General features: G+C 46.3%; 1 protein-coding gene across 4 annotated transcripts in view; it reads right to left on the reverse strand.

Annotated features, from left to right (window-relative positions):
• NOD1 (nucleotide binding oligomerization domain containing 1) overlaps positions 1-27,207 on the reverse strand; it is a 567,072-nt gene that overhangs the window by 306,275 nt on the left and 233,590 nt on the right. For 2 of the 4 annotated variants that reach the window (XM_069648762.1, XM_069648763.1), the window contains one exon: positions 26,446-26,607. The exons of the other annotated variants lie outside the window; for them this stretch is intronic. The gene's annotated coding sequence lies outside the window, so the exon portion shown is untranslated. The remainder of the gene's footprint in view (positions 1-26,445; positions 26,608-27,207) is intronic. 4 annotated transcript variants of the gene reach the window in all.

The raw sequence follows: 27,207 nt of genomic DNA on the forward strand, positions 1-27,207 counted from the left end.
TGTATACAAATACTGATACGATATTTGACTCTGCGGCAAGCAGAGGTCATGTGACTGCCTTGGGGAAGACCCTTTATAGGCCATGAACATGGTGAAAATCCCCTTTACCCTTGAGAAAGCTGTAGTGGGTGAAACGCGTCAAATGTGCAGGTTACCCTTGGCTGATGATCTGTCTTGCATTTTCAATCACTTTTAAAATAAAGTTGAATATAGTTTTTATTGTACTCCTTGAGTGCCTCCCAACCCGTTTTTGCTCTAAGTATTATAGGCATGACTTCTGTACTTATTTAAAAGATAAATATTCAAAATAAATACAAAAAAATCGAGTCCAGATAAGAGGTCTGATTGGATCTTCCTCGTCATATCAATCGATCCAGCCTGCAACGACACAATCATTCCCTACACGGCCATTCAAGGAATCGGACGAAGCCACAAGTCTGAACCAGGCTCGTGGGCAGGGAACGCTAAAACCCTTGACATGTTACGACTGATGGAGGGCATTCCATTGAGAAGTCAACTATGTGACTGTCTGCTTGCCAAAACAGACACACTCAAAGTTTGCTCTTTAGCCAATGAAGCCCCACTATGCTTGAGCTCCCATAAGAGTTTGCATTTCTCTTGGAATGTTGTTCCTCCTCAAGGAGCGTCAGCGTGCCCCACCTGTGGCGTGAGAGGTTTTCTCTAATTCTCTGAGGGCTCCTTCTCCCTGTGATCCACACAAGGCATTAGACGCTATCTGAGGAACACTTTCCACATGCAGTGTTTCTAGCAGGGGCTTCTCTTATCTGCAAAAATATCCCGCCAACACTAGGTGATGGGGTCCTCAAATCACTAGTATAAACTCAGAGGTAGGGGAAGAAAGAAAAAATATTTGACAGGATGCCCATCTACAGTGGGGGGTATAATAGCCAACCAGAATCCATCCAGAGCAAAGGCTTTTTAAATTGAGAAAATGTGAGGCAACGAGTATTGCATACATTAATGTTTGTTTTGCATGCCTGCCACCAAAACAAAAATCAACTTAACATTTAAATTGACGTACAAATGTATAAAATATTGCTGTGCAAGAAATGACATAATTGGTGAAATTCCTAAACTTCTTTTACATATGAAACTTCACGTGTATAATACTCTGTGTTTCTGTCTATCAAACTTAATGCAGACCTTCAGCAGGGAGAACACTCTAATCTATAAACTGGATGGATAGTAGTTCTTAACTTATTTCGGTTTATCAAACTTAATACATTCTGACATTCATTGGTGAAGATATGGAGTCAGCAATGGGACGAATTGTTACAGAGAAATGCTCACACATTGGCACATTAAATTGGTATTAGGCACAGTCAATGCGTATTTTCTCACGGTAGTAATGTTGGCATTGTTGGGTATAGACAATGTGAATGTGCTTATAGTGGCAACACTGGCATTCCTGGCCGTAGCAAATAGGAGTGTGGTCTTACAGTGGAATAAAATGGTAAATATGGCCACAGTCAGCATTGAAACATTGACTAAAGTGGCAAAATGGTCATGTTTAGGTACAGCCTACATAGGTGTGTCCTTATAGAGGCAATGCTTGGATTATTGGCCATTTCCCCCGCAAACAGGTCTTCTTACAGTGTCCATAAAGGTCCACATAATGGGAACATGAATCATGAAAAGGCTTTGCAAAATGCTCCTGTGTGCCTGCCATTAACCGAGTTTCTTCCTGCATTACCTTACAACACCTATTGCAAATTGTATGTTTTTGACGCAAGTTTGCTAAGAAAATAAAATATTTTATCCCATTATTAAAATGGTCTAATCCTTGGTTAGTTTGGGTTCTCCAGCTATGTATGCTCAGCCACTCGCACCAATGATAGGTTTACGGCCTTAAAGTCAAAAAAAAAAAAAGAAAAATTAAAAAGCCCTAGCCCCCAACTGCACTTAACCAATTTAACAATGTATTAAAAATGAAAGGCTGTTGCCCCCGCCAGGACTTGAACATGTGTCCTGCAGGTTGCATACAGATCTCAGAAGCAAGCATTTCATGGAGTCATCCTCACCAGTTTATACTTAATATACAGACAGTGGCTCCCAAACTCCAAGATATTTTGTGAGCACTCATTCGAGAGAAGGAAAGTGGTGTTAATCAAACCAAATCAAGATGCTTCAGAAGTAGAGATTATCAGACTCCCTGGAGTCTAGTTTGTGGCTCTGACTGCTCTAGCTCCTAGAAACCGGAGGGCTACAATGTATTCATACATTAGATTTTTCAAGCAGAAGCAAAACGTGATTGCCAGATAGAAACTGTCTACGGATAGGTTTCAGTTTAAACTTTAAAATACTAGTACTTGCGGCTCTGAACAGAGCACACCACAAACTAAACAGTCTCCATACACCCGAATAATAACGTGGGACTTATTTTGATCTGATTTGGATGGAAGGCTACGCTGAAATCTCTATAGGAGATCCTCAAACTACTGGAGGTATCTCTCCATCTTCAATGCAAATGTAGAAACTGGTTGGTCCTGCGAGAGGGTCTTCATAAACTGAAGTCATAGTAAGGTTCAGGTGAATACTGGTGGTTTAAAGTGTCAAGAATACTATAAATGAAATGGTGGAAGACGCAAACGTGAAAGCGCTGTGAGAATCGCGCACTGCCCATTTTGGGGGTCCTACATGATTCAGAAAAGTCAGTCTTTTGAATTCACCTCCTTTGGAAATTGAAATTTTAGAACACTAGGCTTTCCATTACACATCAGGAATGGAGTATTAATTCTGTAGTATTGTATATTGCGAAATGGGTCCCAGAAAATGAGAGTTCTTCATTGAATCAAATTTTACGTTATCAAAGTGGAGCATCCTCCATTATCAAATGTTTAGCGCTGAACTTCCTCACGGGATGTCAGGAGTACCCTCATAACGCTCTACTAGGAGGCAGTGGTAAAACAGTGGGTCATGCAGATGTTTTCCTTAAAGACCCGGGGTCTTGGAATCAGCAAAACGTAAAATCCAAACCCGGTTCCAAAAATAATGTTGAGGAGCAGACGTGTACGTCACTGGTAGACTTCGCCTCCTCACCTCCGTCATACTGGATGAAAGACAGGAAGGCACTGTGCATGACACCAGGTATCATCCCACTACCGTATCGAGTGTATGAGAGACGTTATGCACTTCGACAACCATACCGAAAGTACCCTCGCACTGAAGAGGTGGCAGGAGATTTGCAGGCACCACTGAATATCGAAGAGCTGTAAAGAATATCTAACAGGTGCAAAGTGATGTCGTAAGGATAAGATTCAATGACGCACGGAAAAGATATAAGGATACTTAAAGAATGAAGATATAACTGAAGAAACAAAGTAACATACGTACAAGTAAGAAGAAATAATATATACAAAGAATATAAGTAATCAGATGAATAATAAATGTCTATACGTAGAAAGGCAAGGTAGATGAATTATATAGAAGCTTGCTGCAGTATAAAACATAACATGGATAAAGCAGACATGTTGAAAAGATGGATGCCGGTTCTCAATGATAGTAAGTGAAGAGCTTGAAGGAGAGAAACCAGAGCTGCACAGCTGAGAGAGGTTGAAATTACAAATTCATGCATGAACAAAGAATAGCTGTTGGCCAGAGATCAAGGATGCCACAGCGTGAAGCTACTGAAGGGTATAAAGGGAGTAAACGAGGATAAGCAATGTACGCATGACATATTTCTCTTAGATTAAGTAAATTAGTGAGCATTTACAAGTGCCAAGTATGAACAATGAAGAATGCAGAAAAGCCTATGTGAGATGAAGCAACCAAGTCTCTAGAGGCCTAAGAGGGTAATGACACCTGAAATAATTGAATCAAATGGCACACAAAAAAGGCTAAATGGACAAAATCGTGTATCCATGTGGTGCAAGACCAGAAAATAAGGCCTATTCATAAGCCCTGGCTGAAGATAACAATGTACCTTAACTTCCCTTAAAGTTCCAAAGAAGAAAACATCCAGCAAGGTCAAGTACAAAGGAGAAACCTTGCCTGAAGGCTTGGCTGATAGACTAATTGGACAAGTTGCCAGTAGTCTGACCTTGTTCTCAGCACCTGAGTTTCATTTTGCTTACGTGCTGCTAGTGAACAGAGTGTCCAACGTTAGGAGACAATGCCAACCTATCACGAGGGCATATGCAACGATGAACATACAATGTTGCATGAGCCAAACCACTACTGTTATGCTGCTATAACCTGTATTATACGTAGTTAGAGAGAAGTTTGAGGTTGGCCTACCAGAGAAGGGGTAGCCAATAAAGTTACTAACACTTATAAACTCTATAAGTAGATATGTTCCCCTAACCAATCCCCAGATCTAATAGGTTTTATTATTTATCACGTAGAATGAGGTTATAGCTGATGAATATTGAGGTATAAAGCCTTTGTGTACCTAAATGTAACCATGAGTGTTTGAACTACAATTCGTTGTTCACCAGATTGCCCCACTTTATTGGACTGATAATAAAGTAGAACTTTGACATCTTCTTCGAGTCTGTCCGGTCATTTGGGTCCAAGACTGTTTATTATGGTAACCCCATTCTGCGCATAGACACGCCCAAAAAGTGCTACTGCACAAAAGCCAAACCTGCAAATACACTGAAATGCACCCACCCCACCCCTCCACCTAGAAAATCACTTGCCCTGTTGTTGAGAATGTAACCAAAGTGCTAACCTTTCAGAAAGAACCCCAGTAAATTTCCAAGATGCATATTTGATCTGTAACATGCCACGTTGGGTCTCTTTCCTCTAGTGCTTTCCACATCTCAAATGGAACAGGATCTGCCACATATAACTGTGTCTTGCACCGAGCAACACAAGACAGCCACCTGCCAACATGAGCCACCACTGTGCAATAAACAAACAATGCAACCATCAAAGACAAGCCTCCATCGCCCACCACTCGGTATGCTAAGTTTCCATGTGATAATGTCCCCGCAAAAATGTCCCTATGCAAGAATGGCGCCTTTTTTTGCGGCAACATTATCATATGGAACCTGGGGGGGACACCCCCGCAACCCACACATTTTTCTTTTTTTAATGGAGCGGGGCACACACCCGCAACCCCCGCTCTTATTTACCACATATATTGTCCCCATATATAAAGTCACCTATGCCCTTTCCCGGGGACTATATGTATGGGGACAATATTTCCCGACACCATGCTAGTAAAACGAGGCACAGCTGCATTCCCGAAAACAGGAGAGCCGGGAGTAGGTTTCACTGTCAGGCGGTGATCGGGAATAGCTTTTTTATGGGAATAGTAAATGCTTTTGAGATTTTGATGCACAAAATACAACTTGTAATGGAATCAAAGCAATGCGGAACAGCATTGCTCTCACCCAAAATAACCTTTAAGATGTGATAGGTTATTTATAATGTGCTTACCCAGAGGTTTCTAAGAGCTGACCCGGGGATTGAGCCCGTGGTGCTCCATGTCATCTTGATTCTAAGGCGAGCATGTTGCCCATGAGCTATCCTCCCGAAGCCCCACCACCCCAACAATGCACAGTAACCCACCCTCAAGTGGCCAGAGAGAACATGGCACCCTGCACACGAAAAATGAAACAAATGATCAGCCAAAGAAAGTCTTAGGCTGGCCTATCTTTCTAAAACAAAGAACAATTGGGCCCTTAAGGCCCACAGTATCGATCAGTGAATTGAGTGTGAGAAATCTCCGAATTGTTCTTTGTTACTTACCTGCGAAGTGTCTAGGAAGGTCAATATGTATGTTATTAATATGCCTTTTTAATGCTCCAATTCACAACAGGAGTATTTTGAGAATGTTTATTCATAGCTTGGTGCATTGTGGCCCTGCTTGGGGTACCTAGACCTTAGTCTGCCTGGTGGAAAAGAGAAAAAGAAAAGGAAGATAAGAGAATGGGAAAGCAGGAAGGAGATGTTACAAATAAGTTGGGGAGGGGGATGCAGAGGGGGAAAGACTGTTTGTGGTAGCATCAGTGCATGTAATGGCTAATCATAGGGATGAAGGAAGATGAGCTCTAAATATCATCAAGCTTTTGCCTCCAAATGCATAGTTGTAGGTGTTGATCCAGTCCGGGTCTTTTTCTTTGAATTCTGGGATTTGTAGTCTGAGTTTTATAATAGGAAAAGCACAACTATAAGTCTCAGAATGCAAAGAAAAAACCTGGATTGGATAAGCACCTACAGATTGGAATGGATCATGTTGGCAACTATGAAAATGTCACAACACGCCAGGGCTTCTGGGAACAGCGGCCCTGGCTGAGCGAAGGTTGCAGACAAAAGCAGTTCATCTGATATGATATGGCATTTATAACGCGCCTATACACAAGTGTTTCAAGGCGCGAGACCAACACCAAAATACCAGTGTTGCACAACAGCTTTAACAGGTGCCAAAGAGGGAAAAAAAAAAGCACACAAAAATGAACCCCCCCCCCCACACACAATACGGATGCTTTCTGGCTCGGCATGGAGGACCCACTATCTGACAAGATGTCCAAAACCTTGGCTTTTGATAAAAAGAAAAAAATGTCCATTATAGATCTTGTTGGACACGCTAAAGCAACCCCTCAGCACAAAAAATGGATTTTGAGAAATGTTTCATGTCTGAGCAAATGGCAAATCGATGCCACTCGTACCTATATATCAAGATCTTTCCACTGATTGCCTTTCGTCTGTGTCTGATGTGCCAAAAAGTGCAGCCTGCCCTGCATGCCAATTATGTGCTAGCAAATGTTAAGGTAGTTTCAGGATCAATTTCAAAACCTTAGTAATATATTAATATCATTACAATTATAAATTCATGCAGAAGGCTGAGCAAAGACAAAACAGAAGGCCTCATTATTCTAAGAATTTCCCTTCAGTCAAGATTTAAATTTCCCGATACCTCCCCTAGTAGCATTCCTCCATCCTACACTAGATTGATGGAGGAGCACCCCTTCTTTATGAAATGGATTAATGGCGCACACCATGTGCATATTTAACTCAGTGCACAGAGTTATTGCCAGTTATCCTAAAATAGATGTCTAGCTTCAGTTTCTAAGGTTGGTGTGTCACAGGCTGCCCTGCATGACCCGGTTGACCAGTTTCTGCTGTAGTCATTTTCACAGCGTTCCTCCTGTTAAATGTCAACAACTCAGTTATAGGCCTGGAAGTGTTTTAGTGCTGGGGAGGCATACAGGGTGACACAAGCGACAGTAATGACAATGTCATAAAGGAGGAGGCCAAACGAGATGTAAGGTGGAAGAACTATGACCACAAGCTTTATTGTGACAAGAGCTATGGTGCAAAAGAAAACCAACCATAAAGCATCAAAAAACATAAAACAAATAATTTGGGAAACAGAGGATTAGGTGAGCGGGGCCCTAATCCCACATAGGGCCAACTCAAGGCTGATCCCTGACGCCACCCCGAGGGGGTTCTGCCCGGCGGCCCATTAGGCACCCCCAATAAGGAAAAAACCTAAGAACAGCCCCTTGCTGCCAATGTCCAGAAGATATGCCTGGTAAAGATGTCCATGCCTTCTATGGACAGGCGGTCCACATCGCTGCAAAATGAGGCCTTGTTGTGCACTGTGATCCCATGCCTCAAAAAGTTGGCCGCCCGAGCTGGTGCATTTGCTAAGGAAAGCCTTGGTGTTGCAGATGGGTCAATACTCTGTCTCCTCTATTCAATAGAGATTGATCATTCTCCCTTTGCCCATATGGTCATTTTGGGATCTGCTAAGTTTAACTGCCATTGTCTTTTTACCCAGGTTGATGTCAGATATATCCAGCCCTTGCTCTGACACAGTGTTTTTGGATGCCATCTCGCTAATTCTACAGGCCCCAAAATAATTAAGTCTAAAGGCTGCCTTAAATAAGGTAGTTTTGTATAAATTTTTGCATACTTTATGCAGGGTGTCTAAAAGGGTTTTTATTTTAGCAAAGTTCAGGGGGCGCCTGGTGTCTCTCTTTACCCCTTCAAGTTTGGACCAGCCTTTAAGCGCATACCTTGTCAGTGCGCTGTGTGTGGGATCAGTGGGCCCGGCCAGTTTAGTGTAGTAGGCTACTGCTGCCAAATGGGAGGATGCCCATGGCTACTTTTTGTTCTGTTTGAAGGCCCATTCCATGAATTCATTGGCATGGCTCTCCTTCCTTGTATGTAATGTATATCACGTTGTAGTGTAACCATTTTCTTCTCAGTATGCTAAGTGTTGTTGCTTCCGGTTATGCAAAGGGGTGGAGTTTAATGCTCCATCGCTTCTCCTGGTCTTAGCTCATGGGTGTGGGGGGGTGACATCACTTCCTGAAATGTCATGAGGGTTAAAGGGTGGTGCAGTATCATCACGGCTGCCCCTTTTTTCATTTTTACGAAATTACACCCCTGCCCCGGGATTTGAAACTATCATTCTGAATGGTTTTATCTCCTTTACAAAAGCACTGCCATGAAGCTACCCTGCTTGGGTTTGTAGGTTAGCTGCCATCAAGGTTACATTGCAATCAGAGTTGGATGTTCACTGCTCCCCGCCCCATGCTAGGTATTTCTACGCTGCGGTGGTGGCCCCCTCAGTCACTTGGCCTACCAGGCGACCGCGTTGTAGCGCCCTGAAAGCTAGGAACTTAAGCTTGGTTACAGAGCCATATGCCCTGTGTGTGGTTTCGCTTTTGCGAAGAAGTGGGGGTGCTGGGGAGAACTGATACATTCAAGGACATCATAAACTAGGTTCCCTCTTAATTATCATATCATTGGTTTCCTGACCGTGATCGCTTTAACGTAGAAGGGCAGAGCTGTGGCCATATTAAACAATCTTGGGTGCTCCCTCTCCTCCAGAAACAGACATTAGATCCCCTCATTCCGACCAACTACCGTCCCATCACTATGGTTCCATTTCTACTCAAAATATTGGACAAAGCTGCCTATAATCAAATCCAACAACACCTTGAACGTCACAAACTCCTAGGCAATAGACAACCTGGTTTCCGCCCACTACATGGAACTGAAACAGCCCTAATCGATTTAAAAACAAAAAATAGACAAGCTGAGATACAAAGGGAGGACAGTACTTCTGCTCTTACTTGATCTCTCAGCCGCATTCGATCTGGTTGATCATAAGGTCCTCTGCAGACACCTTGACTCTGCTGCTCATTTCTCCCAGGAAGCTATCAGTTGGATTGAATCCTTCCTGAGCGAGAGAACGATGAGTGTTCTCCCCATCGGCAGCCGCTGACCCGACCCCCGTTCTGTGCGCTGTTCCTCAGGGCTCGTGTGTCTCACCAACACTTTACAATATTTTCACCAGGCCTTTGTTTGATGATCTGGGCCTTCTGGGTGTCACCTACACGAACTATGCAGATGGCACTCAGATTCTCCTTCCGCTTTCGGGGGATTACAGTAAGGACACGGAGTTGGTGAATAAGGTATATCTTACCATCCAAGCATGGATGGTTACTCATGGCCTATCCTTGAACGATGATGAGGCTGAGTTGTTGATTCTGGGTTCACAGGCCAACATCAATAAACTAGGACAGGAGTTCACCTCTTGCAACATCGATGGGAACTCCATTAAAGTCTCCAAGGAGGTAAAAACTCTGGGCTTCTGTCTGGATTCCACACTATCTTTTCACAAACAGATAAAAACTTTAAACTCATCCATGGCTTACACCTGCAAACTGTTAAAGGCAGGCTCACCTTTCCTCTCGGATGATAGCTGTCTGATTCTGGCCAGAGCTCTAATACTCTCCAGAATTGACTATTGTAATGCCCTTTACAGTGGGGCTAATAAAACCACTATGCGGAAGCTCCAGATACTACAAAATAATGCCTTAAGAGCAGCCCTAGGTACTAATAAAAGAACCCATATTTCATCTCTCAGACGCCAACATAAATGGCTATCTACAGGTAACAAAATTCAGCTTAGGACGCTGTCTCTGACTCACAAAGTGCCCTTAACAATGCTGCCCCTAGCTACCTTTCAGATAAATTCCATAGAAGAATCTCTGCTAGACCAACTAGTAACTCCAATTGCCTGGCTATACCTAGATACAGGCTCACCATAATTGGTGGCAACAGTTTCCCTGTAAAGGCAGCAAAATTATGGAATACTATTCCTCAAGATCTGCTTAGGGACCAACTTTTCCCATGTGTCATCAAACACATTATCCTGACTGACCCATAATCTCCCACCCCTCCAGTCCTTATACCTACTATCCTCACATAACGGTATGATACCTTTGAATTACATGAGGAATCTGTTCTACCTGTGAGACCAATTGCTATATGGCAGCGGTTATATTGCATTTTGTATATTTGAACTCTGTTTACTGCTGGAATTCAGATGTCTCTACTCTACCCTGAGTCCGAGGGCTCCACAAAGTGTTTCATCAGTAACTTGTATATTTGTACATTAAGTATTATTGTAACTATATAGCCTCTATACCTGCACCCCGAACTGTGTGCTGTATCTACTGTAATTACTAATATAATTGCATTTCTGTGCATACTGTATAACTCTAAGCCTTGCATTTTCATATTGTGGCACCCTATTACCTACGGGTCTGGAGCGCGTAATAGGTGAATAAACAAACAAACATATTGCTGGTACTGTACCTGCCAGATTTCTTTTCTCCCTCTGACTATCTTTGCGACACCCCATGATACTAACCGTCTGGGGCCTTGTTTGAAAAATGAAATGAGACTACTGTCTCTTACTTTCTTTAAGCTTCCCTCCTCTCAAACGAGAGAGAGTGGGGGGATGTATGCCTTGTTCCCCTACATGAGTATATCTGCCCCCCATCCCCGCATAGGCAATCAAGACCTGTAACACAGTTGGGTGTCCTTTGCAATGTTACTTTCCATTTCATTTTGCATGGCGCCTCTTGTTTTGCTGCAAATGTGTGCCTCCCCGCTCAGCCTCTATCCCTGCTGCCACTGTCACTGCTGATTTATTTTTTCTCCAATCAGCTGCTGCCCTGTCAGCTCGGTGTCCGCAGGATTTTCCCTGGCTGGTCCATCTTGCTGATTTGCGCTGGCTGTTGGCTGGGTAGCAGAGTAACCGGGCCTGCTATGTCAGGGTTGGGGAAGTGTCAGTGCTCCGGCTGCCTTATTAATCGTGGATGGTTTAAGGAATGTTGTGGCCCTGTCCCTATGGCGTGGGAGGCAGCCCTTTGGCGCCTATAAACATGCAGCTTTTTAAGTCTTGGGGCCAGCCAATTAATCACTGACCTGGGCCATTCTTTGGGGCTGGAGGGGTTCTACTCATCCTTTTTTCATCCAATGTTTATTCCAGCACTGCTAGCTTGATGGATGTTCTCCTTTCTTGTGTCTGCCGCCTCCAGGCTATGTGTTTTAAAGTTCATGCTGTTCCCATCTTCATCTTGTATCCTGGCTTGCAACATTATGTGTTACTACTGACTTCTGCTGTTGTATTCACTCTCCCCGCTTGCTTCTCCACTCTTTTTGACTGCTTACTCTCTTTTCCCTCCTCCTCTTCCTTTCTCCCTTTTCCTATCTCCTCCCCTCCTCCCCTTACTTTCTTCTCTGCACTTACTCTATCAGAATTGTCCCTGGACCTAGTATGATAGAAACCTCGTCTGTCGCTCCCCCATCCCCTTACTGTTCCCCCTCGCCCCAGCACTATCTGAAATGTTGTCAGGCCTAGTATGATAGTCGCTTGTTTTGTTCCGCCCCTCCCTTTCTGCACCCCTCTCCCTCACCTTTTGTTTTTCTCCGGCTCTACCAGAAATGTCGTCAGGCCTAGTACGGTAGTCGCCTGTCTGTTTCCATTTCCTTCCCACTCTCCCCCACCCTTCCTTATCATGTCTTAGCTCTTGCACTATCTGAAATGTCGTCAGGCCGAGTACGATAGTTAATTTCACATCCGTACTGTTCATGGCCTGTAAGAATGTCATTGTATTTTCCCTTGTTCCCTCCCTTGCCTTGAAGCACTTTGAAACACTCTGCGTATATGCGCTATATAAATAAACTATCATATCATACCCTGGAGGTCCTTTCTCCTATCTTCATATTGTGCCTGCTGTCCGGGTCAACAGTCACATGTGCCAGCAGGGTTGGGGGAGAAGCAGACCCTGGGCCATCTTGGATTGCCGCAGTGTTCTTTGGCTTGGAGGTTTTGGGCTTCCCTCTTCCTTCATGGCCAAGATTTATTTTACTCTTCAGTGCTCCTAGCCATGCTGCCGAGGTGTGCCTAGTGCTGAGGTGCACAACATACGGCCTGAGGGCCATATGCGGCCCGCGGTATTGTGCTTTGTGGCCCCCTGAAGAACAGGACTTTCATAATGAAGTGCGGCCCACTTCAAGCAAAAGAAAACAAAGCTGGCCGCACTTCCTTATGAAAGTCTTTGAAGCCTGACATGTTGTTGGCATAGGCGAGGCGTCCCAGGAGGGGGTTAATTGACTTTCTAATTGAGGGCCTGTTCCCCTCCTCCCAGACCTCCGGCAAAGTACTCTTTGCAAGGGCCTTAAAGGTGCTCCTTAATCCAGCCATCATTTGCGCCTAGCAGGCTCCATTTGCACTGCCTGTGTTCTTTCATCTGGCCTGAAAGGGACACCACGGGAAGCAATGGGCCATGAATATCACTGGGGTGGGGGCTATCACTGATATAAGCAGGCTATGTACATGGTGGGCACACTTTAGTTTACCAAATGTGCAACTTACACTGGTAAAAAAAACCAACAAAAGACATTTCCAAACTGAAACATGCTTCTGGAATTTACATTCATTTGTGTCCTTTGAAATGTGTTTTTTTTTTTGTCTGTCACAAATACCGTTTTTGTCCTTTCCTTTGTGTTTTTTCACAGGATACATTTCTGAAGCTGCTATATGCTTGTCAAGCTGCGTAATCACAAATAAATGCTTCTTTTGCACTGACAGCAGTTATCAGGAAATTAAACTGTGGGTTCATGGGTGCCAATTTTTGATTTTCACTGCGTGAGCAAAAATTCCCCCACCCTCACCCTGAATATAAGCAAGCTAGCAGCCCAACATATCCCCTGGCCGCATACATTTTATAGCACTTATTTTTATAAGGAATTGCAAAGTCATAGGATTTGCAGCCAGTTCTAAATATATAACATCTTAGCAGCAGTCACTCAACCTGTTGAGCTACCCTGGTAGCTTTCTTCTGTAGCACCTGTCTATGAGTCATTAATGTATTCAAAAACCACTATTACCAACAGTGCAGTTCATGTCCATGACTTCAAAGTCCACAGTATTTCATCTCCATCCACACCGACCCTGTGCATACATTCTTTGACGGGGCACCAGTGGCACTTCTCCATAATGGGCAAGGTGGCACCAACCCACGGCTCTAGACAGAGAGGAAGGGAAAGGCTGTTCCAGAGTAGGGAGCCAGCCGAGGAACGAGATCGGCCACCAGCTTGCTGTTTAGAGAAGTGCTTGACACGCAGAGAGTTGGCACTGGAGTAGCATAGAGATCTGGAGGGAGAGTATTTGGTGAGAGCCTATTGTAGATACCGTGGTGCCCAGCCCCAGAACGCCTTATGGATGATGCAGAGGGATTTGAATTTAATCCTTGCAGCAACCAGGAGCCAGTGGAGACATTTTAGGGCTGGAGAGATTTGGTCCCCGGGGTTGAGGCCAAGGATAAGTCTTGCAGCTCATTGGATTTTATCCAGTGAGCCATGTAAAAAAGGGGCATTTTGCTTCCCCAACCTTGCATGGCCCATTGGGGATGCTGGCTGATGAACTGCATGTGTGTATGTATGAGGGAGGGGCTCCTGCGCCACCTACCACATACAAAGGGAGATGGGCTCTTAGTCATCAGCGCTCGGGCTCTTGGGTTCATGTGCACGAACCAGGAAGCGCTCTTTGCTTCTTTTTTATGCTACGCAGGAGCTGTAGCACTGGGAGGAAACATCAGGACCAGGGCAGAAGGTACTTTAATTTAAATTATGTACGTCATTGTGTGTGCTTACGTTTTAAAATTATTCCCGGGGTGGTGGGGGTGGGGGGATACCCTCTGCCACCCCCAACACCTCTTGATTGGTTTGGGCTCCCTTGCTACGGTCCATCACACTGGCATATTTGGGGGAAATAATTACACCCCTCCAATTTAGTACACAATTTTATCAACACTAGTGCCATAAAGCATGGTAATAAACAGTATAGAAACAAAACTATATTGGTTATATTTTCTTTCCATGGCCTGTACACACCACCTCTGTATGAGGCTTCAAATAAAAGTATTGTAAAGAGAACATCCATTTGTTGCCCCTGTGACAAAGCGATGTTGATAGTGGGTATTGAAGTCTTTTGTGGCAGTACTTCTGAAAGCAGAGGTGTTTTGTGGTGGCGTGTGGAGTCATGTAGTCATTAATGTGGGCAGATCACTCATCAGCCACATCTGCACATCTCTTTTTCACCTGCAGGACAGCCAGTTCTGTTAGGTTATTGCTGCTGGGCGTGCGGGGAGGATTCTGTTCTCACACTATTGATACCAGGTTGAAGCCCAGGGCCAATTCAGTTTTTCTTCTGGCTTGTTAATAACGTGTAATACAGAATTGAAAGCACAAAAAGCAATAAAGACAAGAAGTACACCTCAAAATGTCCATTTGTTCCCCCACATACTATAAATGTCTGAGGGGGGGGTTGTAAATTCACCACGTGCCCCGCCCGGCTACCCCACACAAACAATCTGGCCCCCGGTAGATAGCTTGTAAGGTGCATTTGGCCCTCTGGCAAAAGTAGTTGTGCACCCCTGGCCTAGTGCCATGGAGCAGAGGGCCCTGATCTCAGGCTGCTTTTCACTGCCGTTTTTTCTATTGGAGCTCTGTTGTGGTCCAGGAATGCGCCGGCAGACTTGCTATACAATGTTCCTTTTAAGTGCTGGCAGGGGCAGTGAGCAGGTTCTTTGTTTCTCGCTTTTTCCATTCACGCCCCTGCCTTGCGCCGCTTTCATCTGCTTGGCCCGTTCCGGAGGCCATCTTTCTTTCACCGTGAATGTGTCCGCAAACTACGTTCATGCCCTGGCCGTTGCTTCGTCCATTGCTGGCCCATGTTTTTATTTCCAGCTGTGATTCAGAGGGTCAGTCACTGGCAGCCGCCCTGTAAAAGCCGCGGGTTTCCACCGCTGTGTGGACGGGGATAACCCTCAATGACGGAGCATCCTGGCGTGATTTAACCTTTCGTTGGCGCTGGCTTTTTCCATCAACGCGGCTCGCGGCAGAAAAAACAAGTGAACGGGGTCGCAGTAAGCGCTTGATTGATCATGTGTGTGCCTCCGCCCTGAGAACGGAGCATGGGTGTGTGCTCTATGTCTTCCTGCTTCCAAATTGTGCGTGTATCACCGGTGCTTTTCTTGTTTTTAAGAAGGCGTTTCCTTCGTTGCCCCTGGTTGTTGCTGTCCCCAGTCCGCGGCCTCCGGTTTTCTCTGGCCGCTGTTCATGGCCTTTCAATGGATTATTAAACAGCCTGCGTTGGTGCTGGTGGGTAGCGCGTTGAGGCCGCTCGGGTTTGGGACGGTGCCTGAAGACGAGTGACTGTGGAAAGTTATTGCTTGCTTAATGTCTGTGCCTCCGCCCTGTGGACGAAGACCTGTATTCGTTCCGAGTCGTCCCATTTCCAGATTGCCCATGCACTAACAGCACCTTTCTTCTTCATAAGACCTTCTTTGCACATTGGTTGTTGTTATTCCCAAAACGTAACCTCCGTGGATTGAACTGGCTGTTGTTCCTGGAAATACACAGCCGGCGCGGGTGCTGGGAAGTAGCGCGTTCCGGCTGATCGGGTTGGGACGGTGTCAGTCTCGCCACGATTCATTGGAGGCAGGTCCTGGCTTTTCCCGACAAATTGACATATTATACTCTGCGTTGTGTTCCATGCTCAGTCCCTCGTTTTGGCCTTCTGTGCACGATGGGATGTTGCTCCCAGTGAGCTCCTTGGTAGGTATTTGTTCGGGTGCTATTTCTGACGTGTTTATTGTCAAAGGCCTGGCTGCGGGTCACACTTGCCTCTGTTCTGTGTCGTCCTGCTTCCACTCGTGTTCGTATGCCACCCGCTGTCTTCTCGAGGGATGGGGATTCTGCTCCATCCCCTGTGCGCTTCCGACAGGCTGGTGGTCCTTTGGTGGTTGTGTGCTGTCCGCCTCTGAAAGCCGGTGCATCCCGCTGTGATGGAAGGGTTGGGGCGGAGTCATTCCCTCGGTTGCATCCGGTTTGCCTCTCCCTGTTTTTATTGTTAGGGTGACTGTAGTGCTGGTGTTGCAGTCCCTGTTCTTCCCGACTTGCACAGTTTGCCCTTCGGAGCTTCACTTCTCCTGGCCCAGGGCTGCGGTCATCGAGCCTCAAGGCTTCCTTTCTCTTGCGACCGCCAGAAGGGGCTTATGACAGCTGTTCATGCCGCGATGCAAGAATCTCACAGCCTGCCGCCCGCAGACCCCTTCTTGCTGCAGTGCCCACGCAGGTGCCTGGGCAGGGGAGAACAGATTGCTGAGGCTACCTTGCCCGACTTAGTTATAGGCCAAAAGTGGCCTGGGGGCAAGGTAGCCCCGCTTTGATGCATCAAAGGCTCCTTGTCCCCGCGTCTGTCTGGATGGGAGGAGGGCCTTTGATGTGAGGTGTCAGGGGCAGGGACTGCCTGTGGTCACCTGCCCCTGCCACCTCCCTACCATATCGGGCGCCCAGATGTCTGGGTCACCATTGTGGTTTGGGCCTGGTGGTCTGCCCTGTCACCAGCATGTTAATTGGGCAAGCACCTGTGAAGGTGCTGCCGGACTGGACCCACAACAAACCCCACCTCCCAGTTTATGCCCCTGGGCCTTCCATGTCCTGAGGGCCCGTATCTATTTGACTCATTCCACAAGCACTGACTGAGTTAATGTGCAGTGTCATATCTTGGATAGTATGGTTGTTCAAAGGAATGTGCTCTTTTCTTCAGTTTTGTTTCTCAGGGGTGGGGGGACTCCTTTCTTCTGGTATTTTAAAGGATCCATAATTCACTAAACAATATATCTCTTGAAATGATGCAACGCGAACCAAAATCCAGAGCAATGTTAATATTAGGATCCTTTTGAAAAGCATTTTTACTGCCACACCCGCACTTAGGTGGGAACCATAACAACCCTGTGTCCTGTAAAAATATCTTTGCGATACCGAGCCATGCTTGGCCTGCTTTCTCTCTACAGATGGCAATGATTTTATGACGGCAGAACATACCCTAATCTAGAAACCCATATCTTGAATGATACCCCATATGTCTGGGGTCAATATGCTTTTGGATCTCGGTCTCAGTATAAAGAGTACAGTGCTCAGAGTCCTTTTCAGATTTGTATCCTAAAGCACAGTGTAGAGAGGCAGATGTACATGTCATCTATATAGCCCGCCCCGGCACCTACGTCATATTGGAAGAACAGCAAGAATATATGTACACAGGTATCATCCCAATACCACACTGAAGATATGAGAAACGGTATGCAGTCAGACAACAGTATTGAATGTCCCCTGGAACTGATGTGGTAGAAGGAAGTCTGCAGACACCACTGAACATAGAAGAGCTATAAGCCAAGTCTGACAAGTGTAAAGTGATGTCATGAAGAGAAGAGGCGAGGGTGCACTGAAACGATATGCAAATACTTATACAATGAAGATGTGACTGAGGTGACAAAGTAAACATATATGCGACTAGGAAGAAATCATATACACTGAGAAGGTTAGTGAGAAGAGATACGGTAGATGTATATACCCAGAAAGGCAAGGAAGATAAAACCTATAGAAGCTTGCTAAATGAAGAAAATGGACGTCGGCTGTGTATAATAGTAAGCAAGAAGCCTGACGGAGAAAGACTGGGGCTGCACAACTGACAGGCACTGGAATACACATTTGTGGAACAACAACAAAAAAATGTGGGTTTAATTTTGCTTACCTGCTGCTAACCAGCTGAATGTCCAAGGTTGGAAGTGATTGTCAACCAATCATGAAGGCCTGTGTAATGGTGGACTATACATTGGGCCTCGTTATAGGTTTGGCGGTAGCCGTGCCCTTATTAAGGGCACGCCTACCACCAAACTCACTACCAGCCCCGGCACCCGCGAATGGGCCATTACCGGCACATTATGAGATGTATGGACCGGTAATTGCCCATTCGCGGGTGCCGGTATGGCCGGCCTCCCGATCCCCATTCTGCCCCATAGGGCAGAATGGGGATCGGGAGCATGGTTGTACCGGCACCGTTAATGGCAGTGCTGGTGCAATCACAAGTTCTGCTCGCGGATGCCGGTCTGCACGCGTGGTCAGACCACGCGTGCAGTCCGGCACTAGCAAGCAGAACTCGTAATGTGGTAGAGAGGTAACAACGGCACCGGTAGCCCTACCGGCGCCGTTGTTGCCTTTCCGCCACATTCAAAATGAGGCCCATTGTTGCAGAAGCCAATCTGCTGCTGTTATTCTAATATTACCTCTATTATACATAAAGGTGGTTCAAGGCGTGCCAACCAGATAAGGGGCAGCCAATGATGTCACTAACACCTAAATGAACTGTAGGCGTATATATTCCCTTAACCAATCCCTCCTCCTGATAGGTTTTTACTGTTTGCCACATAGGATGATGTCATAGCTGATGTACATTGAGGTATAAAGCCTGTTGTGTAATTGAAATGCGTTTAATGTGTGTGAGCTGCGATTTGTTTTGCTCGCCAGGTTTCCATATTTTATTGGGTTGATAATAAAGTAGTATTTTGCCATATTCTTTGAGTTCTGTCCAGTTATTTTGGCCTGAGATCAGTTATTGTGGTGTAGAGAAGGAGACACGTACTCCCACCTCAACCACTTCGCCCATATTGCCTATATGTTGGGAACCAGAGTGCGAGACACGAGCCAAGCCATTGAACATACAGATACCAAGGAGAATCCTAGAAGCAAGGTTCCCATTGAGAAAATTATACCTGCATACGAAACAGTATGATGGCCATTTGAATGAAATCCCAGAACAAACAGGACAGTTGAATGGAAGAGAAGAATGGTGACATCACACGAAGCAAGATTGACGTACATAGAAGAGATGCAGAGATAAGAGGATGAAGATATTCTATAAGGCATCAAGAAAATATCAAAGATAAGTGACATCTTGGGATCAAGATGAAGAAACTTATGGTACAGAACTGATGAAGATATCAAGTCATTTTACACGTGTACAGATGCAAAGAAACGCAAGCAGACAAAGGGCCTCATTACAATGTAGGCGGTAAATCATGATGCTATTATCACCATGGCTGCCGCCGGTACCATACCGGTACCACCATGGAGAAAAGGGGAATTACAACCCCATTCCAAGGTTGGCGGGGCGGTAATTCCCCCTTTCTCCATGGCCCTTCCCCATTCCCATTTTTGCCCCATAGGGCATAATGGGAATGGGGAAGGAGCTAATTACGGTACCACAAATTGCGGTACCGTAATTAGCACCAAGGTCCCTTTGCGGGTCCCAACTTTAACGACTGGTCTACACCAGCCGTTAAGGTCGGGTCCCGCAAAAGGACCTCGTAGTAAGGCGGTAAGGGTTAACGGTCACCGGTATCCTTACCGGTGACCGTTAACCCTTACCGCCTTCCGTGTAATGAGGCCCAAAGTATGCTTGAAGCTAGAATTATAGTGAATAGATTGCGGCATGCACCAACATATACATATAAAGGAGCAAGTAAAGAATGGATGTTTCCACTACATATTATAGCAGAGCTGGACTAAAAAAGGAAGGCCTCTTTTCCAGTGTGTGTCATGATCCCCAGCAATGCCAGGGCTCAGACTGGTAATGTTGGAAGCATCTGGGTGGAGAGGCTGGCTGCCTGGCGTAAGCCCACGTTACTGCTTTGCCCGAGTGCCATGGAATCAGAGGTCGACCAGCTAGCCCTCCTGCTGGGCGAGTTACGAGCTGAGGTACATGCAGCACGCTCAGAGACCAGTGCTGTAAGGAAGGAGTTGATAGTGAATCGGGAGAGAACAGAGAAGCTAGCAAGGCGCCTCACCAGTACTCGAGCTGGACAAACCCCGCTACCCGGCGCAGCAGATGGAGCAGGAGCAGCAGCAGCCCCCCAGATACAGGTAACCACTCCCATCACCGTCCCCCTAACCCCACCAGAACGGTTCATGGGGAACCCCCTGAAATATGGGGTATTCATGACCCAGTGTCGTCTTCCCTTCTTATGCCGACCAGGGGCATTCCCGACAGACCAAACCAAGGTGGCCTTTATCCTGTCCTACCTAGGGGGGCATGTCGCTAGCTGGTCAGTCCCGTTGGTCGACCGGGACGACCCTGTGTTACATAACTTTGTACAGTTCCAGCAAGAGAGGGACAAGCTCTTTTCCCGTCGTACCCGGGGACATTGTTTGGATGCAGAACTGTTAGCCCTTCAACAGGGGTCTCAGGACCTACTTGCATACATTACTACGTTTAACCGATTGGTGGCTGAAACCAACTGGCCGGAGGATAAAAAAAACCACTCTGTTTGATCGGTGATTATGGAGCAAGCTAAAAGATGTTCTTGCTCAAGTCGTGAACCCACCCGATCGTTGTGCAGACTACATAGACCTGGTAGTCCAGCTTGACCACCGTCTACAGCAAAGAAAGTATGTCTGGACCCATTTTGAAAATCGACCCTTGTACGTCTGCCCCCGGGATACACCAGGATCCACCGATAATGCATCTGAACCAATGCAGTTGGGAAGCATACAAGGTCCATTGACCAAGGAGCAGAGAGAAAGATGCAGGAAACAACAGTTATGTTTGTATTGTGTCAAGGCGGGACATTTCTTAAAATACTGCCTAAATAAAATACCTCGGAAGCCTTTGGGGGTCCTAGAAACCACGACAGAGCCGTAAGAGGCGCCGGGAAACTACATGGCTCGACAAGAGTAGAGACCGGCTTGTCGGGGCAAGGAGATACGTCAGCGGTCTCGCATTTTACAACGCCAGTTATTCTACTAAGCTCTGAACAGCCACAATGGATGCATGCCCCGGATGCGTACATCGACTGCGGAGCAGTAGGTAATTACATGGACATCACAATGGCCCAACGGATAGGTGTGCCCACCCACAAAAGGGAAAAGGTTGATACCATATTGTCCGTGGATGGAACTCAGTTGACTTCTGGGCCAGTGACCTAATGTACTGGAACTGTTGTGTTGCTATACCATGACGGTCATCAGGAGCGATTAGTCTTTGATCTTATTAACGCCCCTCAGTTCGAACTCATCTTGGGTTTGCCCTGGTTGGTACGCCATAACACTTTCATAGATTGGTGTGCTTATATGGTGACGTTTTCTGCAGAATGTGCTCAGACCGGTTATCCAGCTTCAGTAAAATGCCAAGAGAAACCCGGACCAGCAATACAGGTACCAGGGACTGTTCTTGGGATTGTAGAGTGGCTGCCTCCAGAGTATGGCGATTTTCATGATGTCTTTCGCAAGGAACAGGCCAACGTTTTACCGCCTCACAGGCCCTATGATTGTCAGATCGATCTGATCCCATGAGCACAACTTCCATGTAGTCGTATTTACGCGCTTACGGAAAAGGAAAACTAACACCTATGTGAGTACTTAGACCAGTATCTCGCTAATGGGTTCATTCGGCCCTCCAAATCCCCAGTCTCCTCTGCTCTCTTCTTCGTCTCAAAAAAGAGGGGGACCTCAGGACATGCATAGACTATAGAGGGCTCAACAAAATCACTGTCAAAAACCGATACCCCTTGCCCCTGATCCCTGTACTCCTGGACCAAGTAAAAGGGGCGAAAATCTACACAAAATTGGACCTCAGGGGGACCTATCGTCTGGTCTGTGTGAAGGCCGGGGACGAGTGGAAGACGGCCTTCCACACCAAATTCGGGCTATTTGAGTACACGGTCATGCCCTTTGGACTATGCAATGCGCCAGCCGCATTCCAATACTTTATGACGGATGTACTGAGAGAACTATTGGACGTCTGTGCAATGGTTTACATTGACGATATCTTGATCTACTCGGAAACCATCAAAGAACATGTACATCATGTGAGAGCAGTCCTAGCAAAGCTGCATCAGTACCATTTGTTTGCAAAACTTGAAAAATTCACTTTTCATGTGACTACGGTGGAGTTCCTCGGATACATATTCAGTCCGCAGAGCATCCAGATGGATAAACGTACGGTAGACGCAATACTACAATGTCCGTCACCTTCTTCGATCAAAACAGTCCAGAGCTTCTTAGGCTTCGCAAACTTCTATAGGAGTTTCATTGCTGACTTTTCAGAGGTGGTCCATCCAATAACATCGTTGCTCCGAAAAAAACCCGCATTTTTCAGTGCACCGCCGAAGCCGAGAAAGCTTTCCAACAACTGAAGACATGGTTTACCACCGCCCCAATACTCAAGCATCCCAATCCTGACCTTCTGTTTATAGTCGAAACAGACACTTCCAACATTGCTATGGGGGCGTTCTTGTCTCAAAGAGACCCTGACACCAACCAGCTGCACCCAGTAGCCTTTTGGTCTAGAAAATTCAATCTAGCAGAACAAAACTATGCAGTGACCGACAAAATACTTCTTGCCATAAAAGCAGCTTTCAAGGAATGGCGGCACCATCTCTTAGGAGCATGACATCCAGTTGCGGTACTTACCGACCATCGTAACCTGCAATTCCTACAGACAGCTAGAGCACAAACACAGCGACATCTGCGTTGGGCTCAGTTTTTCTCGGAGTACGACTTCACAGTTAGTTACCGCCCCGGGGTAAAGAATGGAAAGGCGGATGCACTGTCGCGAATCAGCTGGAATACCAAAAGGGGAGATGCATATGCATCTCCTCCTTCGCTGCCCATCATACCCGAAAAGAAACTAATCGGGATAACCAGCAATCACCAGACTACATTGGAAACCCTACACAAAGAGATCACAGAAACTATGACCCCATCACAAGTGCAGACATGGGCTTCACAAGGGCCACAATGTTCTGCAATCAACAATCTACCGTATTACCAAAAATACCTCAACCTACCCCATTAGGTAATATGAGAGCTGATCATGAACACTTATCACAACGCTCTTAAAGCAGGTCATCCTGGTATAGCAAAAACTATGGCAAAGATTCAACAACATTTCTGGTGGCCTACTTGCCGGAAAGACATTGTACAACACGTAAAGTCTTGCGACATCTGTGCAAGGAACAAGGCATCAAGAACCAAGTCACAAGGATTGCTTCGTCCTTTGTCAATTCCACTGGCGCCATGGCACACTATTTCCTTAGACTTCATTACGGATCTACCCTCCTGCGGAGGTTACAATACCATACTGGTAGTAGTGGATATCCTAACCAAGATGGCACATTTCATCGCCTTGAAAGGGATACCAAATGCAGGGACGTTAGCTCAAACCTTCTTAAATAACATTGTCAGCTACACGGTTTTCCTTCAGAGGTGGTATCGGACCGAGGAAGCCAGTTTGTATCCAAATTCTGGAGGGCTTGCTGTGCCAAAGCCCAGATCGAGGTTTGTCTGTCTACCAGCCACCATCCCCAGATGGACGGACAGACCGAGTGGATGAATCAATCACTCGAGCAATATCTCCGGTGCATGCTTGCCCAAACAGACCAGAACTGGAAGGAACTGCTATGGGCAGCTGAAATGCGTACAATAATACAGTTCACAGCTCCACTGGAATATCACCCTTCTTTTTGTATGGACGGGACCCACGAACTTCAACCTTAGATCCTCCAACATCTCTGGACATGCCAGCAGTGCACACCCTGCACACCAAGATTAAGGAAACCCTAAAGAAGGCCACACAAGCCCTCCAGGAAACCAAAACCAACCAGAAGTGTTTTGCAGACAGGAAAATAATTCCCGAGCCTCAGTAACTGATAGGGGACAAAGTATGGTTGGCGACAAGACACATCCAGTTGAAAGGTCCATACCTGATAAAGAATATTATCAATCCTGTGGCCATGGAACTGGAATTGCCACCGGTACTTCGTATACATCCTGTATTCCATGTTTCCTTACTAATACCTGTACACCCTGGCACTCGGATATCCTTAGGCAACCTTCACCTATACTTGTACAGGGGGAAGCCGAGTACGAAGTCAGGAGTATCTTGGATTCCAAGATTGCCCGAAAGAAACTCTATTACTTAGTGGACTGGACAGGTTATGGAGTTCTAGATCAGACATGGGAACCAGTGGAACACATACATGCACCTCGTCTGGTGGCCCGATACCATCGGGAACACCCAGAACGCCCAGGCCCAGCAATGGCTCTCCTTGGGGGGGCTTTAGGGGAGAGTGCTGTCATGATCGCCAGCAACCCCAGAGCTCAGATTGGTAATGATGGAAGCATCTGGGTTGAGAGGCTGGCTGCCTGGCGCAAGCACAGGTTGCTGCCTGTGCCTTAGTTGCATTTGCCCCATCCAAAATGGCCCCCCCGAGTTTGCACCATTCAGTAATATCCAACATGGCCTCCAGGGGGCCATGGTATAAGCTTCCATGGTGGTCTAGTGGTGCTGGATGGGCCCAGGGCTATATAAACCCTGCCCTGGGCCACACCCAGTGCTTAGCGTTCTCTCTGGCTGCCAGCGTGACGCTTGGCTGTCACGGATCCGTTTGTCCTGCACTGCGAGTCAAGACTCTGTGAATCCAGCTCTGCATGACGTGATCAAGACATCTTCAATCCTGCTCTGCACTATGGATCAAGTTTCCAGAGTCCCGGAACGACGTGAGTCAAGATCCAGGATTCCAGTTACATACCTGAGAACGCGTGGTGCCCGCTGGACTCATCCGACTCCGAGTCAGCAACGCCACTGTTCTTCCGGCACGTCCGCATCCAGCACTTCTGAAACAAGAAAGAACGTTGGGGTAAGCTGTAGCGGGTTACAACAACCATACCCCGCCCACCATCCTCGCGCTACTTACCTGGGCAGTATTCTTCAGCAGCGGTTCCCACGGCATTTACACACAGCTGCAGATCCCCTTCATCAGCACACCTGGACCTGGGGAAGGAACAAAAGGAGGGAGATAAAAGACTGTAACCCAGTAGGCCTGTGACATTCTACCCACAGCCACGTGGGGGGTGCCCACATCACTCAGTAAGGACTATCCCGAGGCGGATTGGTGTGCCGCAGCAGGCCTGGGCATCCATCAGCACAGTGAAGAAACTGGGCAAAACCTCCACAACTTCAGTGAAGGAACTGAACAGACTTACCATAAAACACCGCCATAAGTCCAGTGAAGGAACAGGGCTAAATGCTATAAACTCAGTGAAGGAACTAGGTAGAAGTACCTGTAAAGAGACTGGGAGTGACATATGGTTCAACACGCCTAGAAGGCGCAACACAAGAGCTTCCCTGACTCCATTCTCCAGGCCCCTCCGGCCTCCCTGACCACTGGGTGACTAAACAAACAGTGGGCAGGGCAGAGGGAGTGTTTTGGGCAGCATCCGGAGGAATTCACAGACCGGACCAGAACTCGCAGACAGACCAGACCAGGCACTCCTGCAGGGCCCCAGAGGTAAGCGTTACAGTGTGTTGCAGTTAAAAACAATTGAATCAATTAACAGGAGTGAAACTCAGAAAGGCGAGGCTGGATGAGCCCAAGAAGTCAAGGTCGTATCAGGCTGGGGTGAGCAGACATTGGATACAAATCGTGTGAAAGAACAAAACTCCTGTTCAGAAGACATGGACAAAAACAAGGAAGACGTCAGAGGTCAATTAGAAATTGTATTTTTTAATGCACTAGAGCTCGATTTTGTGGTCTTAGGTCACGCCAAGGGATGAAGTTGGACGAACATAACACACCTAAGTATGAAGGCAGAGTGTGCCTTCACTTCCCTGAATTTCTACAGAGCAAGGAATATTTCCGGGGCCGAGTTCAAAGCCTTAATTAACAGCAGACAACTGAGGTGATGATAGATGATATGCGAATTGGTGGAAAGCTATGGTTAAGACTAGCTCACCAGCACCTAGAAGCCCAGCCTGCGTGCTGCTAATGTAGGTGGAAAAGTACTGACAGAGGGTAGAGTGCCAACCAATTGTAGCGGGCCACGTGATTAAGGGTCCTATAGTTTGTGTAACCAATGGGTCGTCTTGTATTTAGTGACGTTCATAGTGACCTGTTTGAGGGGAGGGTTTAGTTGCCTCACCTGATGTTAAGAAGCCTATCACTTTTTTAGACTAGTATGGAACGTATTCTTAGATGTTCCCTTAGAACCAATCACATTTGCCACTAGGATTTTGTAGTTTGCCAAATAGGACGACTTTAGTAAATACGCAGATTGACGTCATCAATGTCGATTTTGTGTTATAAAAGAAAGCTTTTTCTAAAATGCATTGAGAAACCATGCGCTGAGACGTCCGGTGATGTCTGTTATACTCCCCGTTTTAGATAATTTATATTAATACAGTTCTCTCTTTGCCAACTACTGTTTCGATTATTTATGTTTGAGTAACATCTGCATCCCCATTCATCTCAAGAGTATTGCTACCTCGTATTAAAGGGCTGGCGTCTCCCAGTTCAGTGGAAATCCCATCTGGCACTTGGAACCCTTCAGGTGCTAGTGCACATTTTGGTAGCGATGCAGATGGTTCAATCGAGACTCTCTGATTCTTCACGTCTTCCACCATCAGCCAGAAGACCGCAGAGTTTCCTGTGGAGAGTGTGAGGAAAACACATGTAAGACTAGATGGTCGGCAGGTGCCTCATTGAAGAAATTCCTATCCGGTGCCCATCCGCACCACGCGGACCGAAGGCGAAGCGGTCGATGGGGGAAGAGTAGATACTGAAGGGCTCAAACTGAACAACGGATGTAAATAGAAACATTGAAAATGGCAAATAAAAGGGAAGGGATTGTATTGCACGTATATATAATAGGGGGAACAAAACTGGATTTGATTAAGGAGGGATACCTTGTTTCCTATTCTCAAGGAGATTGAAGGAACCACATCACACTCTGGAACAGAGTATTTTGTTAGGGATTCCTGTGGCTAGGCCAAGGAAGGATGCCCGACACACTCCAAAATGGAGTAAGATGGAGAGGAGATACCTTTACTAAAGACAGTAAAGAAGACGATCATGGCATTTGTTTTGGCCATTTGTTTGGGGTTGTGGAAATATTTGTGTCAAAAATTGACGCATTGTGTATTAGTTTTGATAATCTAGGTTGAAGGTTGAACTTATAGAACGATAGTAAATAATTTGACTGGTTATCAGACCCTAAAAACAAGTGATTGAAGCCAATCATAGGAGG

The sequence above is a fragment of the Ambystoma mexicanum genome, chromosome 2q (assembly GCF_040938575.1).
Source record: "Ambystoma mexicanum isolate Mex_15411 chromosome 2q, UKY_AmexF1_1, whole genome shotgun sequence".
Taxonomy (NCBI): Eukaryota; Metazoa; Chordata; class Amphibia; order Caudata; family Ambystomatidae; genus Ambystoma; species Ambystoma mexicanum.